We start from the raw sequence: 18951 nt of genomic DNA, 5'->3' as shown, positions 1-18951 counted from the left end.
AAATATTAACTCACTTAATGTTTCCAATAGCTCTAAGAGGGTGTTTCTGTCAATAGTCCCGATCTGCAGACGAGAAAACCAAGGCACAGAAAAATTTTAAAAATTTAAAAATTTGTCCCTTACTGGTAGAGGAGGGATACGAACCTATCAAATGCTACACATAAAACGAAGTAATTCAGGAGACAGGCTACTTTCCAACCTGTGCACTCTTCAATCCGTACTTCCTAGGTCACCGCAGAAGAGAAATGAACGTGACAGGCTTCACGCGCCAGAGCCGGATGTGCCGGCATTACTTCCTCTCACCCCCCATTGGCTGGGACCCAGTCACATGACCACAATTAACTACAAGGGAAACCCGGAAATGAAATCAGTGCGCGGAGGAGGAAGAGGAAAAAGTCGGTTGCGTCTAACAATCCCTTCTCCTATGGGGAAGGACACAGTAAGTGATATAAAAATATTCACTTGGAGGGGAAAAAAAAAAAGCCAATTTCTGTATTTAGTTTTTTTTTTAATTACACATATAGGAGGGCTAAATGAATATAGGTGGTGAGTTCCTTTGGCAAATGGCATTTTTTGAGTGGCCTCGTGCCGCAGGACGGTTCACAGAATCGACTGCTTTGTGCCTGTGCCAAGGGTAGGCAGTGTGGGAAGGCGGGGAGCCTCGCCTTTCTTCCCCCACCCCTCCTGCCATGTGGTGTGTACCCGTATTCCTTCCCTCTCAGCCCGTCTTTCCTTCACAGGCTTGTTTTGGTCCCCTCAGACCCGATTTAGGCGTGAAGCCGGGCAGGGTCCCCTCAACTCCGGTGGCTCTGGAGCAGCAAGAGAAAGAAGCTGTTCGCTGGGGCAGAGAAAGCTGGGGACAGACCCGTGCCCCGCTACCCTCAGCCCCAACACCTGCCAGCTCCAGTTGACCCGGGACAGCCCTGCTGCTCTGAACCTCAGTTTCCCCGCTGGGTACATCCGGTTTCCACCAGGTGTTCTCCCAGAGTCTGAGAAGAAAGTCCTATCGCATGTGGGTGATAGGAGCTATTTCCGGGGCCTGGGAGGATGAAAATCCAGGCTACTTGGGGTAAGAGGTGGAACACCTCAGAAGGTGGCAGAACAAAGTGATGACTCAGGGATAAGTGGGCCACAGAAAAGAAGTGTTGACCCTTCCCCAGCGCACACAGATGCCCCAAAGCCACTAAAGCACACAGGCTGCCGGGCTGAGCAGGGAATGAGGGCCCTAAGGGAACACCCTGGGGCAGGCACACTCCCACCCTTTGGGGACCAGGGAAGCACCTGGAGGTCCTGGTGGGCGCAGGGGTGAACCAGGGAGCCCTGGCCCAGTCCAGCCCCAGCTGCTGCCTTGTAGGAATTTGGGGCCATGGCTGCAGGAGTACTAATTTTTCTTTTTTTTTCTTTATTTAAATTTAATTTAATTAACATATAGTATATTATTAGTTTCAGAGGTAATTTAGTGATTCATCAGTTGCATATAACACCCAGTGCTCATTACATCCCATGCCATCTTTAATTCCCATCACCCAGTTACTCCATCTCCCACCCACCCCCCGCCCTTTCAGCATCCCTCAGTTTGTTTCCTAGAGTTAAGAGTCTCTTATGGTTTTCCTCCCTCTCAATTTTCATCTTATTTTATTTTTCCTTCCCTTCCCCTATGTTCATCTGTTTTGTTTCTTAAATTCCACATATGAGTGAAATCGTGGGATATTTGTCTTTGATTTATTTTGTTTAGCCTAATACCCTCTAGTTCCATCCAAGTCATTGCAAATGGCAAGATTTCATTCTTTTTGCAGAATACCTGTTTTTCAAAAGGAATGGAAAATCGGGACTTTTTTTTTTTTTTTTAAAGATTTTATTTATTTGACAGAGAGAGACACAGTGAGAGAGGGAACCCAAGCAGGGGGAGTGGGAGAGGGAGAAGCAGGGCTCCATCCCAGGACCCTGGGATCACGACCTAAGCCGAAGGCAGACACTTAATGACTGAGCCACCCAGGCACCCTGGAAAATTGGGACTTTCTGTGACTCTTCATTCTAAATTGCTGATATCTGCTTTAAACCATTTAAAAAACACTACAAGTTAAACAAAACATGTGCACAGGCCAGAATGACCCCAGGCGGACAGTGTGTGGCCCGGGATTAAGTCCACGGGACACAGCCCCCCACCGAGAACTGTCTTTGTCCAATCGTGAGCCGTTGGGGATGCTGTCCTGGTGTTTGCAGATGTTCTGTGTTTGTGGCCCCGGAGCAGCAAGGCCCTGGACTCACTGAACAGGAAGCAATTAAGATGAGGACCAAGTGGTGATGGTTAACCGCCAGGAGCACTTTCCAGCAGGAGGGAGTAGACCTCATTCTTCCTGATGGCCACGGAGCTCAGAGCCCTGGACTCAGCTGCACAGAATGACGTGCTCCTGCGCAGGCCTCAGCTTCTCAGACCCCCCGCCCCCGCCGCCCCCGGCCCCCGGCCCCGCCCCCGCCCCCTGCGCGTCAGGTCCCCGGTGTGGTTGGGCTGGCTCAGCACTGCTGTGGTCAGTGGGGGTGCACCTGCCTGGAGACTCCAGGGGTGTTAAATTTATGACTATTGGATTGAACTAAAAACACATAGACAGCTTGATGTTTGTACAGATCCCATGGGGAAACCTTTGTAAGCCAAAGAATCTTCTGGCAAGGTGGATGAACCGTGCCTTATCTCACTTAAGCCCTCCTAATTTCTTGTACACGTTCAGAATGTGAGAATCCGGCTTTCTGAAATTGAGGCTCATGTAAACCTCAAGCAGGAGAGTTGGGAGACACGTTTGGACGCTACTTCAGGGGTGGGAATGCCCCTCACCCATAACCCTGTGATCGGCAGGGTGGGGTGGGGGGAGAAGGTTGAGAGCCAAATGCAAGTAAAAAGGCAAGACTTTGAGAAAAAAATAATTGTATTTGTAAAACTACTCATGATTTAAAAGCATGACTTATTTAAAATGGTTAAATTTATGTAATTATTAAAGTATATTAAATTGCAATTATATTTAATGTCTATATCAACATAATGAATTCATTAACATATCAATTTTTATGATCATTAAAATTATTTTTAAGTTGTTAACAACAGAAAACAAACTATAAACATGCTAAGGGATAGATTTCGCTTATAATAATAAATATATACTGTGCTGAGAAGAAGGAAACAAAGAATTGGAAGCGAAATAAGAACAAAAGACAAGAAGTCCTGGAAGAAAGGACCCAAATAACTGTTGACGGTTGGAAAACTACTCTTCCAAGCTGCTGAGGCTGCTGACCAGTTATGGAACTCCCAGGAAGCCATTAAACCTCTCTTTCTACCAGTTTCTTTGCCTATAAAAATGGGAATTAGAAAGCCAACCCTATTCATCTACCTTATATCTACCTCATATGCTGTTCAAAGGTCTTAGGGGATTCTTGTGAAATCATTGGAAAATTACAAAGTTCTATAAGACAGTAAAATAGTTATGATAATATAAATTTTAATAATATAAATGACAAAAGCATAGACCAGACAAAAGTAGGCGAAGAGTGTCCAAAGAATGGGAGAGTTGGAGGAGTGGTTCTGTTGGTTCTGCTTGCTTCATAGATGTGGCCATCAGAACACATTTTCTCCTGCTCTCTCTGCCCTTTGAAATTCAAATCATCTTTGTCATCTTTTGAATGGCTCTGATTGGCCTTATTTCCAACTTCAGGGTTTACATTTTAAATAAATGCTTGCGCTGACATGGATTTTGTTGAAGTGAAATATGTGAAGAAATTTTGAGATTTACATTGGCTTGACCATGAATTCCTGGACACTGAAAATTCCTTGTCCTTGACCTTTTATCAGAGATTGTTTTCTTCCCATCATAAGTGCCTCAACATTAGATTTGGGACCAGCATGTGTTTAATTATTCCAAGTCATATTTTTTATAGCCTAAGTGTAGGGATGGTGGTTCCAGGGAAGGATAGGGTGCAGCTATGAGCTGAACCTGAGGAAAGACAAGATCTCCTTGACCATGGGTTGCTCTGGTGTAGTGACTCTCAAACAGATTTCCTTTGGTCACTTCTTATGGTTCTCCAATAACTTAATGAAATCTGAATTCTTTTTTGTCGCAAACCAGCCCCTTGACAATCTTGCTGTAATCCCTTTTCCACTTAGTCCCCTAATAAGCCTAGGATAATACAGGATGATGCAGTGCAGCAGGCTTAAAGAGCAAACAGTCCAGATTGTATGTGGAGGATGGAGGGTGCTGGGGGGGAGCAGTCTCCAGGAAAAAACAACAATAATAAAATGATACACCATCTGATATGCTTAAGCATAAAAAGGTTGGTTAATAAATAATCTGATGGGGGAAAAATGAAGTCTCAGTATAAAGAAAGCAAACCAATGAAACCTACTGAAAAACAAAACATTTTGCAAGAATGAAAACATAATAGTAGATTACTTGGGTTTTGCAATGAGTATTATTCACAAGAACATACTAATGTCAGTACCTTTATTGATTTAGCTAACAATGGGATACAACTATTGGGAGGATGGCAAGAAAGGACGTGGGGGTAGGGAATGTAGGAGCACGAAATCTTCATCTAGCATAGCAGAAAATCAATAGATAATGTCCAAGTTTTTTTTTAATAGTTCCATAAACATACTACTTAGAACTCTAGAAATAAATATCACTCCCTTCAGTATACCAATTATAGAGGTCTGTCTTCATGTTCTAGATGCTCAGTTTAAAAATGTCTTGCTCTTCCAGGAAGCATTTATAGCTCATTACCAATCCCCAAGGCACAATATACACTCTTGTTAAGGTTCATTATTACAGATGATGGATGTTAATCCCTCTTTTGAGTCTTTTTTGAAATTTTTGAAAATTTTTTTATCAACTTCTTACAGGATTAAATTAGATGATCGTAATTTTTTACCTTATCATTGTATCATTGTAGGGACGACAAAGAAATCATCCCGAGATCACATGTCCATTTTGCCACTTTCTGGTTGTCCATTGCACTTACATTATTAGTACTCACCTGTCTATTCTGTGAGGCTCATTTCAGTTCAATGTGGTGGTATATCTTGAAAATTACTTTCAAGTAGTTGAAATGAATGGGGGTCCTTGTCATACACACACCCGCTGCCAGGTGTGGAACTGCTTCTCGGGCCTGTAAATGACACGAGGCATCTGACATGAACTTGATGATGATGTCAGTGACAACTCATACATAATGTGAGTCATTTAATTACTTTCAATATAAAAATTAAATACAGAAGTTCTAATATGCTTATCCTTTATTCTAGTGAGTTGTGTGTCATCCCCTCGCCCCCTCAGGGTCACAAGGTAAGTCCTTAAAGGGCTCACATCAATGTATTCACTTTTCAGTCTTTCCTAAAATGTCTCTGAGGCACCAAGGTGAGAGCGTGGACCATCAGGCACACTAAGGGAAAGAGGAACTTTGGCCAGTGCAAAGCAGGTAAGATAATTCCTTGAGTTCTTTTTTTCATTGTCACAATTTATGTGTATTTTGTTTTCCATTTAAGAACATTATACCTTTGCAGGTTTAATCAAACACATTTGCATCAAAGTCAGGTAATTATACTCAACTAATGAATCACTGAACTTTATAGCAAAAACTAATGATCTACTATAACTTGGCTAATTGAATTTTGAAGAAAAAAAGAAAGAAAAAAAAGGTAAATCTGACAAAAAGTGGTTTCTGGCAGAGGTCTGTGTTTAGCTTGTTGTTCAAGTACCTTGAATTTTTAAAGCACATTAGTAGGATAAAGGAGTAATGTTGACTTGAATTTATCACTGAAGAAAACCAGCTATTGACCAAAGTGTTCATCCACATGCTCCCTAGGAGCCTCTAGCTTCCCAGCAATATTAATAAGAACTCAAAGCTTCCAGGTAATAACTTTTAAAAGCTCCTCTTTTCACTATAGAATAACCATGGGTAGCCTTAAGGGTGGTTGGCTGCTTGTAATAACTCAGCAATTGAAAAAATGAGTGTAGAATATATAGTGAATGGGGGTGCAAAGGAGGACACGTATTTGTAGGAGAAAGCTGTTAATTGGAATACAAACCTTTTCCTCAAGACATGGACATAAATAATACAAGACAGAAGCTTAGAATTTCATAAATGAAGTGTGGATCCAGGGCTGTGGGATGTCGAGTGGGAGGGAGGAGTGCAAGTGGAGCCAAGGCATTACAATCTTGAAGGAGGAGGCGTTGCAGGTGACCTGGGGACAGGACTGAGAAATCCAGAGATGGGTAGAAGTAAGGAAGAGGCTGTACCACCAAGGGGCCACAGCAATGATTTCTGATATTTTTAAATGGGTAATTAAATAGTCATTTATTTGTATATTTCCAATCCATTTTCGTTCCCATAATTGACTACACATGATATGGTAAAAACACTTATTTATATATTCATCACAGTGGCAGTTTATTCTTCAAATACACCTGCAGCTATAAATGTAATTTTAAGGCATGATGCCAAAACTCGGAAATGCTAGTTGCTAGTTCTTAGGGGTTCTACTTTATACATATTGTTTGAATTAGACTCCTTTTTTTTTGTAGGAGCAAGGAAAATTAAATAGTACTAAACGGTTTATAGCAAAAAACAGTGGTCCCTGCCTTACCCCTCCACCTCCCATGCTTCTGGTTCTGATCCCCAGAGGCGATCACTTTAAATTCAACTGTTTTGTTTAAATGTTGACTTCTAGTTTTCTAAATAGTATGCTTGTGTGAGTTTCTTAAAAGTAGAACCTTGCCTATTGATTTTCTTTTATGCTAAATGAAGATTTGGTGCTTGTGTATTCCCTTCCCCCACGTCTCTGGCCATCTTCCTAATACTTATGTCCCATTTTTAGTTAGGTCAATAAAGGTATTGACATTGGTATCTTCGTATAAATAATATTCACTGTAAAACCTAAGTAGTCTACTATTATTATGTTTCCTTGCTTGCAAAATGTTTTGTTTTCCTGGGCTTACAATTGCCTTGTCCATTTTTCCCTTTATAGTTTTCTATATGAGGAAGTCTTGATCTTCTCCTGTAAAGTTGTTTATGTATCAACCAATTTTTTAAGATACGTAAGCATATCGGATAGTCTTTTTTTATTGCTTTCCTTTTTTTTCTTGGAAACCTTCCTCCCGACATTCTCCATCTTCCTCATGCAATCTAATCTGGTTGCTTCTTCACCCAGCTACATAGTGTCATCCTCTGTTACTTTGCTGAGTTGGACTCTCTGTTTTCTGGGTGTTCTGTTCTCTTTTTTCTCCAGATTACTCTTTGGTTTTTCTGCCACGTTCTGCCATAGTCAGTCTCCCGTGGTCCCCAAAGATCCATGCTGCCTGAGGTTTTTGCTCTTATGGAGTCCCCTCCTCCACTGAATCAGGGCACACCTGAATTGAATGCAGTAAAAGGGACGATGTGTCACTTCCGAGGCTAAGTCACGAAGGGCACTGCGGCTCCTGCCTAACTCTCTCGGATCCCGCTGGCTCTGTGGGAAGTCAGCTACCATGTCACAAAATACCCAGCCTGTGATGGGGAGGTAGTGCAAAAGTTCATTTGTTTCCAGGGCTGGCTGCGGGGCAGCAGCAAAGAAACCGGTAAGAGAATTTTTCATTTCAATTTTGCACTGAGTTAATATCCTTAGATTTGTTGAACATTGAACACATGAATTCACCCTAGTTTTATATGTATTTATTCATTTCTGGGCAAGTCTAAGGAGCTGGGCCATCGTTCAATTGCCCTTGGGCACCATTTGACCTCGCTAAGTCACTGACGATTGTCATAATTTAGTGAGCTGAGCCAAAGACGCACTTCTTTCATTTGGATCTACTTAGCTGCTAATGGCATTAAAAGCAAGCTTATAAATCAAGTCACTGTATCACAAAATGTAAATCAAGATTTTCAGAAACCAAGTATATATAATCAGAGTGCTCTGACAGAAAATGGGGTTTCTCGTTGGTGATAGGTCAAGGGCTCTTGGCACCACTAATAAAACAATTTATTTAAATTGTTTATTTTGTCTTTATCTTGTACTTTCCCATCTTCTTTATGTTTCATAATGGGTACAGTATGTTCATGGACTAATAATACATTTACAGAATCTGTTAATAAATATATACACCTATATTTGGGGTGTGCGTTCAAAATTTTGTAACTGACAAGCATGCAAGGTCAAAAAAGTTTGCAGAGCACTGATATCATGAAGTATCCCTTTTCAAGAACTGCTCAGGAGAGGGATTGCTTGGGGACTGCTCTCCAGGCTGGCCCAGCAAACAACCACACTGTGGCCCTTCATGCTCCCCCTTGCTCACAGCTGTGGTCTTAAGATCCAGTGTGGGTTTTGCATATTTTATCTTGTTCTATGAGGTAAATACTTATCCCCATTTTCCAGATGAGGACACTGTGACTCTCTGGGCTAAGTAAATGGCACCACATTATATAACTGTAAGTGGCAGAGTCTGCATTTGAAACCCAGACCAGACTGACTCCAAAGCATATGTTCCTTTTATCATTATGCTGGCCAGACCTTCCACACACGTGGCCTTTCTACAACTCCATTTTCACTTCATGAATCCTCTGCTTTACCATTCCTAAGATGTGCAACTCTTTTACACTTGAAAACTTGAAAAATCAGGCTGCGTCTGTGGCCAAGGGGCAGCCCTAACCAGTGGTCACTGTGCTTGTGCACGCTTCGCCGGCATTCTGGGATCGAGTCTGGCCTCTTGCAGCCACTCATAGTTTCGGACCACAGCAATTTAACGAATTCTGTGTATTGAGAAACATGACCTTTTCCCCAAGTTTAACATTTGCACTCCCTTCAGCCAGGGAGATACGGTGTCTCTAGCAAATCGTGCCCGGTTCTCTTCACACCTTTGTTTCTGCTCTTTCTTCTATCGGGAACATCCTTCTCTCATTTTCTTCCTGGTTGGCAGTTTTCCAAACTTCAGTTCAAGCCTCACCTTCTCAGAGATGCCTTCTGACAGCCTCTGACATGTTTCTCCCTCGTCAGCCTCACCATTATTCTTGTTGCTCTTGGAGATCAGGGCTTCAGCCACCTCTGTGAACATTAGCATACAGAACTTTGCATAGGGTGGTCAATATATGCAGCAAATGTTTGTTGAATGAATACATGAGCAAATGAATTAATGAAGGCAGCATTTCCAGGGGATGGAGATGGTGGCCATCACGGTGGGGCCAAGACCAGCTGGAGATCTATGCAGTCATCTTTAGTCTGGAAGCAGCACTGTGCAGTAGAGGGCACTCAGCCTTTGGGGGAAAAAAAAAACAAAACAAAACAATAAGAAAAAAACACTGAGTTTGAGTCTCAGCATGGGCAGTCACCAAAGTGAGACCATTTTTCTCTCCCAGGCTGGTAGCTGGAGGCCTCCTGTGGGAGCTGGTGGGCAGGAAAGGACAAATGGAACTCACAATTGTGGGGCGCCACTGAAGCTTGATGGGGGTGAGCACCATTGGACACTCACCCTCATGCCACTGGTGGCCATGCAGTAGGCGCAAAAAGAAAAAGGAAGCAGGCTGGCTTCCGGGAAGAGAAGCGTCTTCCTAGCGCCCTCTACTGGCAAGGTTCAGCACCATACCGGCAGCAAAGGAGAAAAGCTTACCTAAGAGCCCAGTTCTGTGGCCCAGCAAGCCATGGAAGGAGAATTTAGAGTTGAGGGGCAATAAACTGATAAATGGCATACCCCTCCTTTCCTTAAATGTATTGAAAGAATGTACAACGAAATGTATAGTTTCGAGAAGGATTCATTTCCTCCCAGAAAGTAGCCAGAGGCTAGTGGCCACATGGGAGAGAATTTATTCTCACAGGGGTTCTTAACATTTTTAGCTGTTGGTACGTGGTGAAGCCTGTCTGTCTCTTCTCAAGATAAGGTTTTAAAATACGTAATCTAGGGATGCTTGAGTGGCTCATTCAGTTGAGCATCTGTCTTTGGCTCGGGTCATGATCTCAGGGTCCTGGGATGGAGCCCCATATCGGGCTCCCTGCGGAGCAGGGAGCCCACTTCTCCCTCTGCCTGCTGCTCTCCTTGCTTGTGTGTACTCGCTCTCTCTCTCTGAAATAAATATTTTTAAAAATTAAAAAATACATAATCTAAAATGCATAGAACTACAAAGAAACCAATTACATTGAAATACAGTAATAAAAATACTTTTTATTTTTTTAAGTTTTTTTATTTATTTATTTGAGAGAGAGAGAAAGAGAGCACGCACAGAGGGAGAGGGAGAGGGAGAGGGTGAAGCAGACTCCCTTCTGGGGAGAGAGCCCAATACAGAGCTCGATCCCAGGATGTTGAGATCATGACCTGAGCGGAAGGCAGACACTTAACCAACTGAGCCACCCAGGTGCCCTGTAAAAAATACTTTTTAAATAACTAAGTTTGTCATATAGTTTGCTGGTTAATTTTATGTGTCAACTTGACTGGATCATGGAGTACCCAGATGCTAGGTTAAACACTTTTTTGGGGTGTATCTTTAAGGGTGTTTGTGGATGAGATTAGCATTCAAATTGGTAGAATGAGTAAAGCGATTGCCCTCCCCATTGTGGGTGGGCCTCATCCAATCGGTTAAGGGCCTGAATAGAACAAAAAGGCAGCGGAAGGGTCTGTCTGACCACTTGCACTGGGATATCATCTCCTGACCTCCTGGGACTTCTCTCATCCGCTGCGCTCCCCACCCCCCATCTCTGAGGACTATTATCACTGGCTCTCCTGGGTCTCCAGCTTGCATGTGGCAGACCATGGGGCTTCTCAACCTCCCTAATCATGTCCATCAATTCCTCATAATAAGTCATTAGTTTTGATTCTCTGGAGAACCCTGACAAATACCTCAAACGCTTCTTTATTAATGCATTAAAAAACAAGATCCAGCATGGGTCTAAAAGCTACATCATTTCTAAGTAGCAGTGACTGGAAATGACATTGTGGGATCTCTGTAACCACTCTGAGGTGGCCTGAAAATAGTTTGTATCAGAGGGTGCTATTCCTGGTGGTGTTGCTGACACTCATAATCGAAGAACATACTACATTTCAGTGAGAGGTTTTTGGGGGAAAGAAAGATGCAATTCTATATAAGTTTGTGGAGTCTCTGAGTTCAGAACCTCCATCAGGAGGTAATTCCAGCATTAGCACTGAGGTTGACCTAGACCTCACTGCACATCAGGCAGGTATTTTCTTTTTTTAAAGATTTTATTTATTTTTTTGACAGGGAGAGAGTTAGCAAGAGCAGGAACACAAACGGGGAGTGGGAGAGGGAGAAGCAGGCTTCCCGCCAAGCAGGGAGCCCGATGTGGGGCTCGATCCCAGGATCCTGGGATCATGACCTGAGCCGAAGGCAGATGCTTAATGGCCGAGCCACCCAGGCGCCCAGGCAGGTATTTTTGAAACTCACACCACGGGCTCGAATCACCTCAACCCACCTCACCCCAGTGTTCCGGTGCACACACAGTACTGTTGTGGAAGCTTCAGGCTCTTCTCTGCATGAGCCCATAACCGAAGGCCTGCGCTCTTCCTTGCCCCCCCTCAACCCCCCCCCCCCGTATTTATTGCCTCCTGCTCTGGAAGTGGTGCAAAAACACAACTGCCCGTGACCTTAAATGTGAGGAAGAGGGAAGCTCCCAGCTCCACAGTGCTCCATCCCATGAAAACACGACACACTTCATAGTTTTTGGTGGCGGGGGGGGGGGGGGGGGGGTCACATGGTTCTGCTCACGCACAGGCAAGTGAGTCAGTCAAAGAGGACACACTTGTCTGTTTGCTTGGGTGGCGCTAGATAGGACAGCTGACCCACTGACCACTGGGCTGGCGAGGATGAAGACAAAGCTGACTTCTCTCGTTGTGTCATCTAGTTTGGAAACCTAAGTCCTGAAAGGCAGGCCCAGAAGATAGGGCAGAGTGGCCCAGACTGGCCAGCACAGGCTGGAACACAGCCGTGAAGTCCAGGGGCTGCATGTTTGCTTTTTGCCCAATTCTATTCTCCCTTGGGGCAGCCTCCTAACAAATGAAAAAAGAAAAAGGAAAAGGTGCTGGCGTGCTTTACTGGTGTGTTCTTTTCCTCTGGCATATGTCTGTCAAGCTGTGGTGTGTCCCAGGCACTGTGCTGGGTGCTGGGGAAATAATGATGTAGTGTTCCAGGCCTCTGGGAGCTCAGTCTAGTGAGAGAAACAGACAAGGAGTAAAAAAATTACAGTGTAGTGTGATTGATAACTGTATAGGCTCAGAAGTATATCCAGTGCTGTGGGAGCAGGGAGCCAGGAGGGCCCATTCACTCCATTTTTAAAAAATGACATGATTGATTTGAACGTTGCTAAGAGATGGGGCACCTGGGTGGCTCAGTCAGTTAAGCATCTAACTCTTGATCTCAGCTCAGGTCTTGATCTCAGGGTTGTGAGTTCAAGACCCACGCTGGGCACAGAACCTACTTTAAAAAGTAAAAGTTGCTAAAGAGTAGATATTAAAAGTTCTCATCACAAGACAAAATATTTATAACCCTTGAAGGTGGTGGATGTTAACTAACTTATTGTGGTGATCATTTTACAGTATATACAAATCTCAAATCCTCATGTTGCATACCTGAAACTAAGGTAAAGTTATATGTCAGTTAATAAACTGGGGGGGGGGAATGCATATAAGGCAGATATAATCAAAGTAAATGCTTTCACATACGCAAAAAAAGAAAAAATGACAGGCAAAAAGCTTTACTTTAAAAAAATGTTTAAAGTTTATTTATTTGTAATCTCTACACCCAGCATGGGGCTCAAACTCACAACCCTGAAATCGAGTCACATGCTCCCCCTGACTGAGCCAGCCAGTTGCCCCAGCAAAATGCTGTATTTTAAACTATGAAAATAAAACCCTCTAAATTCTAGGTTACTTTTCTTTTTTGTGGTTTTACCCTAATCAGAAATATAAGCAACACATATCAAGTCAAGAGGAGAGAGTAGGGACAGAATTTCTTTTCATGACCCCTTGAGAAAGTACTCGATTTCCACCCCCTCCCACTTCCAACACACCTTTACCTCAGGCCCACTCCTTCCCGGAGCCAACAAAAAGGCCAAGACGTCAAAAACAAGAATAAAACCGTTTATAGAATTCCATAAAGCAGCCAACATTGACAACTCATTCTGGGCGCCATCCCTCTGAGAGACATGAGCCAGGTCCTAACTGGGGAGGATCGGGGGAAACTGGAACAGAACTCAGTCCTGGGCGATACCGCGCACCCCAGCCACAGCGCAGCGGGTTGGGCCAATGCCCGGAAGCCAGGCCAGCTCTCGTGGGCTGTGGCATCCTGCTTCCTTGGGGACGTTGGGCAGGATGAGGCTGGGTTAAGGCCTCTGGTGAACCATGGCAGTGTTTCCATGCAGGTTGATGGAGGAGAGGCTCCAAGATCTCTTCTTAATGATGACCCAGTGGTCCTCATTTCCTGGGTCGAAAAGTGGGAGCAAGAAGCTGGAGCTGAGAGCCTGAGCGCCAGCACAGTTGTAGCCTTCATGACACTCAAGTAATTAATACGTTTCTGGGCTAGCCTGCACTAAAGTAATGGGAACTGGTATGTCCTCCTTACCTTCCCCTGCCAGAAATAAAAGAGTAAATTAATTGTCCAATTTGTACATTTGGAGAGTGCTAGGAGCAAAACCAGCATCCCTGCATCAGGCACATATTTGGCCTCACCCAGCTGTGTTACCCATGAGCCTGAAGAAAAAGAAAAAAAAAATAGCGATTTCTTGATTGTGAAAATCATTCTTTCATGAACTTTTTGAATAGATTCTCCAAAATGAACACTATACATTTTGTCTAGTCTTGGAGGGGGAAAAAAATATCTGCAAGGAAAATTTGAGTATTTGTAACATCCTCCACGATCCAACAAGCATGAACCCCTCATGAGACATCCCTCTGTGGGCAACTCCCTTAAACCGAAGCCAACAGGCGAGCGAACAGGGGAGGTCCCCGAGGGCTTACGCAGTCACAGTCTCCATGTGTCCTGACAGCACAGAGAATTACTACGGTGTGCCTCCCAGCAAAGCCCTATTCCATACATTCTGGGCCTGGGACGAAATAGGAAGTGCCCAGGTGCCAAAGTAAATGAGGTTCCTCCCTGGAGTGGTGCCAAGGCCCTGAGTTTAGACCACAGCTGAAAGGGCCCTTGGAAAACTTTTGGAAACTTCCCCTAGGAAAATGGAAGAAATTCACACACTGTCCCTGTGTCCAGTGAGAAGGCTCCAAATCTGCTCTGCAAACCACCACAGGGCGGTGCAGCTCTCAGAAGTGGGGCCTTCATCTGTCCTGAGGAGGCCCCTGACAGACACTCCAGACGCTCGGTCTGTTTTGGAAGTAGTGAGCAATTCTGAGTCAATGAGCCTGAACCCGGAGAAAGGGGGACCTTCTCGCCAAAGGCTTAGGTCCCAGGTCTAGGGCAACTTCTCATCTCTCCCCCTTCCTCCTCTTTCCCTCCAATCCCCCTGTTACTCACTGCCCCAGAAACACCACTCTGCAAGAGACTTTCAGTGTGGCACCTGCCACGGAAGCCAAGAAGTGGGTTCTGGGAGCTAAGTGAGGAATGACCTGGGCAAGGGGGGGAAGACGATTGAAATTAATCCCAGAAGAGCTATGTACGAGGACAAGGGGGTGGTGGGGGCCTGTCTTCTGATGAGCCACGATGGCCCAGGTGTGGCACTTCCAAGCCCTCTCCTCCCACCCCTCCATGTGACAGAGGAGTGAGCACGTGCAGCCTGCTCTCAGCTGCTTTCCGGGCCCCCAGATGGAGGCCCTGCACCCTCGTCGTCACAGGGGGCTCTGCAGTCCCCGACATGCAGGAAGGGAGGGGCACCAGGGGAGAACCAGTGCCTGTTCATCCCTGACTCCTGCCGTGTGATTCCATTCAGTTCTGCCCAGAGCTCCCACTCCATTGGGGCGCAGCCCCCCCACCCCATGCCCCAACAGACACTTGAGCCCCTTCAGAGTTGAGTCTGAGCTCTTGTGTACCTGACTAAGCAGAACTTAAAGTAGCTGCCAAAAAGGAAAGGATCAGCTGGTTGTCTGCCTGGGGGGATGCACCGGCCACCCCCCTGTGTGGTCACTTAGTGGCGCCACCCAGTGCTTCTGTTTTAAGGCAAGTAGTCACTAATTACCCTGAGACATTTCTGACCCGAACAACTCAGTCCCCACATATCCCTTGTGAGGCAGAGTGCTCACCTAGAGGAGTGTGGGTAAATTTGAATAGGGACCAAGTTGCCACCTCAGAAAGAGAGTCTCCTATCTTCTTCCCTTTCGAGAATGCAATGTGATAGAACCACACCCCCCCCGCCCCGAGATGAGTCAGATGGGAAAGGACACCAAGGACCCCCAACAAGGAACCCAGCTCCGGGGAAGTGTGAGTCCAGTTGATAACCTGGGCCCAATGCCCCCACCAGAAGGTCCATTTGCGGGCTGGTTTGGGCTGACTGTGTGACTAAGGCTCAAAGTGTCCCCAATAAAACCAGACAAAGAGCATCCTGTGGGGCTGAGTGTAAACCCCCCTGGGGGCTTTAAGCCTCAGACAGACATAACTCTGGAGATATTGGGCTTGTCCTTTGTCCTCCCTCAAAATAAAATATGGCTTTGGCTTTTGAGTTCATTTGGAGTGGTAAAAGCAAGGACACATTGAACCATAAAGACAGTTTTCAACAGTTACCCTAGAGCAAGAGAAATTATGATGGCAGAAAGTTGGAGCCCGTTCATCTTTGACTGGCTTCTCTGGCTATGAGCCTAGCCTATTGTTTGGAAACAAGACATGCCTCTTAGAGTTGAATACATCCTGGGATGCTCGGGCAAGTTTTTCGGGCATGTCTTAGGAAGAGATACAGGATGCCCTATAATTTGGGCAAATGTGGACTAAAGAAATTAAATATAATTTAAAAAAAGGGGGCGCCTGGATGGCTCAGTCGGTTAAGCGTCTGACTTCATCTCATGTTATGGTCCTGGGGTCCTGGGATCAAGTCCCACATTGGGATCCCTGTTCATACTCTCTCTCTCTCAAATAAGTAAATAAAATCTTTAAAAAATTAATAGAAAAAGACTATCCCACATTGGTAAAGGAGATCAAACTGGGTAGTTATTTTCAGAAATAGAACAACCTTGAAGCTGTTAGCAGTATTCTCTTCCTTCTAGTATTGGTCCTTCAGATGAGTGATGTGTTTAAGGAAACTGAGCAGCATGTACGAGAATAGCACAATGTCACTGAACGGAACTTTAGCCACTTTGGGGCACTTTCAAACATGGTTTTGAATTGATTTATGAGGAATTGATTTATTAGGAAGAAAAAAAGGAAGAAATGACTGTGATAGGATCTAGCAGTTCTTTTTCTGGGTATATACCTAAAGGAAATGATCACTATCCTGAAAAGATATATATACTCCCATGTTCATTGCAGCATTATGCATTTACAATAGATGTGGAAGCAACTTAAGTGTCCATAGACAGATGTACTGATAAAGAAGATATATCATGGAAATCTACTGAGCCAACAAAGAGAAGGAAATCCTGTTATTTGTGACAATGTGGATGAAACTTGAAAGCATTATACTAAGCAAAATAAGCCAGACAAAGACAAATACTGTACGATCCCACTTACGTGTGGAATCTAAAAAAACCAAACTCTCAAAGATAGAGATCAGGTTGATGGTTGCCAGAGGCAGGAGGTGGGGGTGGGCGAATTAGGTAGGGGGGTCAAAAAGTACAAACTCCTAGTTGTCAGATAAGTACGTTCTGGGGATGTGAAGTACGACAGGAGGACTACAGCAAACAATAGTAGTTTATGTATCTGGAAGTTGCTAACAGTAGATCTTAAAAGTCTCATCACAAGGGGCAAAGTTTCATAACTGTGTGAAGTGATCGATTCTAATGAGAGTTATTCTGGTGATCATTCTGCAGTCTATACATGTATCAAATCATGTTGTATACCTTAAACTAATACAATGTTGTATGTCAATGATACTTCAATAAAACTGGAAAAAAATAAAAGGGAACAACAAGATGCTTTGCAGGTGTGGTGGGCATCCAGAGGCCTCCCTGAGGGCTCTTGTTTGTGAGGTCAAATGCTCTAGTTAAGGGCACTATGACAGGGCTCTGCATTGTCAGGAAAGTGGTGGTGTAGATGAGTTATTCATGTCTTGCTGGTGGAGGTTGGACCTAAGATGGTGGGATTCAGACAGACAGACCGAAAGAAGGGTGAAGAAATTCAAACCAAGATGAACATGGGAATCACTGTGGAATATTCCAGAGTCATTAAAGAGGCATGGCACTTCTGACTCAAGTAGGGAATAGCTGTATTTGTGGAGGGTCTTGAATGCTCCTTTCAAGACTGATTGCTATTCCCTGAAAGAGCCTGTGATAAATAAGAAGCGTTCTACATGTGGAGACACTTAGAGTCAGGTGTGGTACATGCTCAGCTGGATTACGGAGTTGAGACTCTTCTGTCTTCCACATCTCACCATCTGCTCCACAAATACCAGATCCCTGGAATGAGATGGCTGCAGAATCTTCCTCTCTTTCCCCCGAACTTTGACTACTGCTAGTCGGGGAAGGTGTTCTCAGCGAAGACTTTATAATCACAGGTAGGACGTGGTGCCCTGGCTCTACAGTGGCATCGAGGACCCAAGCTTTGTCTGTCTTTCTGATTTCCCCCCTCTGCAGGTGGTCTTTTGTCCCTTGACTGGCATCACATGGGGTGCCATCATGTCAGGCTCTTGCCCCCTCGAGACTGCAGGTGGAGCAGGAGGATCTTGCTCGCTCTTGGTGAGGGAAATATTACCCCGATGACCATGGTCAAGTTTGCTTGTATCTCATTGCCCAGAAGTGGGTCCAGTGCCCCCTGGTGGCTGCAAGGGAAGTTGTTGGAAGGAGTGCCCAAGGAAGGGGGCTGCCACTGCCTGGTCTGGGCCAATCACGACTCATCTCCTGGGACTGGGAATAGTGAGGCCAAACAAATCTGAGATTCTGAAATTAAGAAGGGAGATGACAGTTGGATAAAGATTAGTGGGGCAGTTTGGACCTTTCCTCCCATTCTCCTCTTTTCCCAGGTGATGACATTGAGGCTGAGTAATGGAGGGCCCCGCCCAGGGTCACGGAGCAAACACAGAGCCAACACAGAACCAGAGTGTGCTCCCTCCAGGATGGCCCCTGGCTTCTCTACGGTGATGCCAACACAAAAAACCAAGTACTGTGTGGCTCGTTTCAAGTTCTGAAGGCCCTCATCTCAGTGATCGGCCTCATAGTTCATAACTCTCACTATGCATCCCCACTATGGGGAACTTTAAATCAAGGAAAGAAAATGAATGTCCAGGTTCCATCCCATGAGATTCAGATTCAATTGGTTTGGGGTGAGGCTGAAAAAAACCCTACTTTTCAAAAGCTTTTGAGGTATAATGGTGTTTTAATGTGTCAATTTGGCCAGGCTACTGTTGTAGCCTGTGTTCCCCCAAAATTCTTATGTCAAAACCCTACCCCCCCCGGGTGTGATGGTATCAGGAGGTGGGACTTTTAGGGGGTAATTAGGTTTAGATGAGGTCCTGAGGGTGGAGCCCTCAGGGATGGGATGAGTGCCTTGAGGAGACACGAGAGAGCTTGCTGCTTCTCTCTCCGCAAGAATAGAGTGAGAAGTCAGCAGTCTGCGACCCAGAAGAGGACCCTCTGATCTCAGACTTCTAGCCTCTGGAACTGTGAGAAATAGATTTCTGTTGTTGACGAACCACTCAGTCTGTGGTATTCTGTTACAATAGCCCGAACTCATTAAGACAGCTATGGTCCCCTGTTATTCAATTAAACGCTAACTCAGGTGTTGCTGTGAAGCTATTTGTGACTGTGATTATAGTCCATCATCAGTGGACTTTAAGTAAGGGAGACTAATATGGGTGGACCTGATTCAATCTGGTGAGAGGCCTCAAGAGCAGAGCTGAGGGTTCCC

At 44.8% G+C, this 18951-nt stretch overlaps 1 long non-coding RNA gene across 1 annotated transcript; it reads left to right on the top strand.

The window, feature by feature from the left end:
* The first annotated feature begins 325 nt into the window (after positions 1 to 325).
* On the top strand, positions 326 to 18783 carry LOC112815437 (uncharacterized). Its single transcript, XR_003205978.2, has 3 exons — positions 326 to 439; positions 5370 to 5460; positions 18068 to 18783. It is a non-coding gene; the product is annotated as an uncharacterized lncRNA (long non-coding RNA).
* Positions 18784 to 18951: the final 168 nt, after the last annotated feature.

The sequence above is a fragment of the Callorhinus ursinus genome, unplaced genomic scaffold (genome assembly GCF_003265705.2).
Source record: "Callorhinus ursinus isolate GAN/ISIS: 27379988/994484 unplaced genomic scaffold, GSC_fseal_2.0 scaffold6, whole genome shotgun sequence".
In the NCBI taxonomy this organism is placed as follows: Eukaryota; Metazoa; Chordata; class Mammalia; order Carnivora; family Otariidae; genus Callorhinus; species Callorhinus ursinus.
The sequence above is the reverse complement of the archived record's forward strand: the minus strand, read 5'-3'. Positions and strand labels throughout refer to the sequence as shown.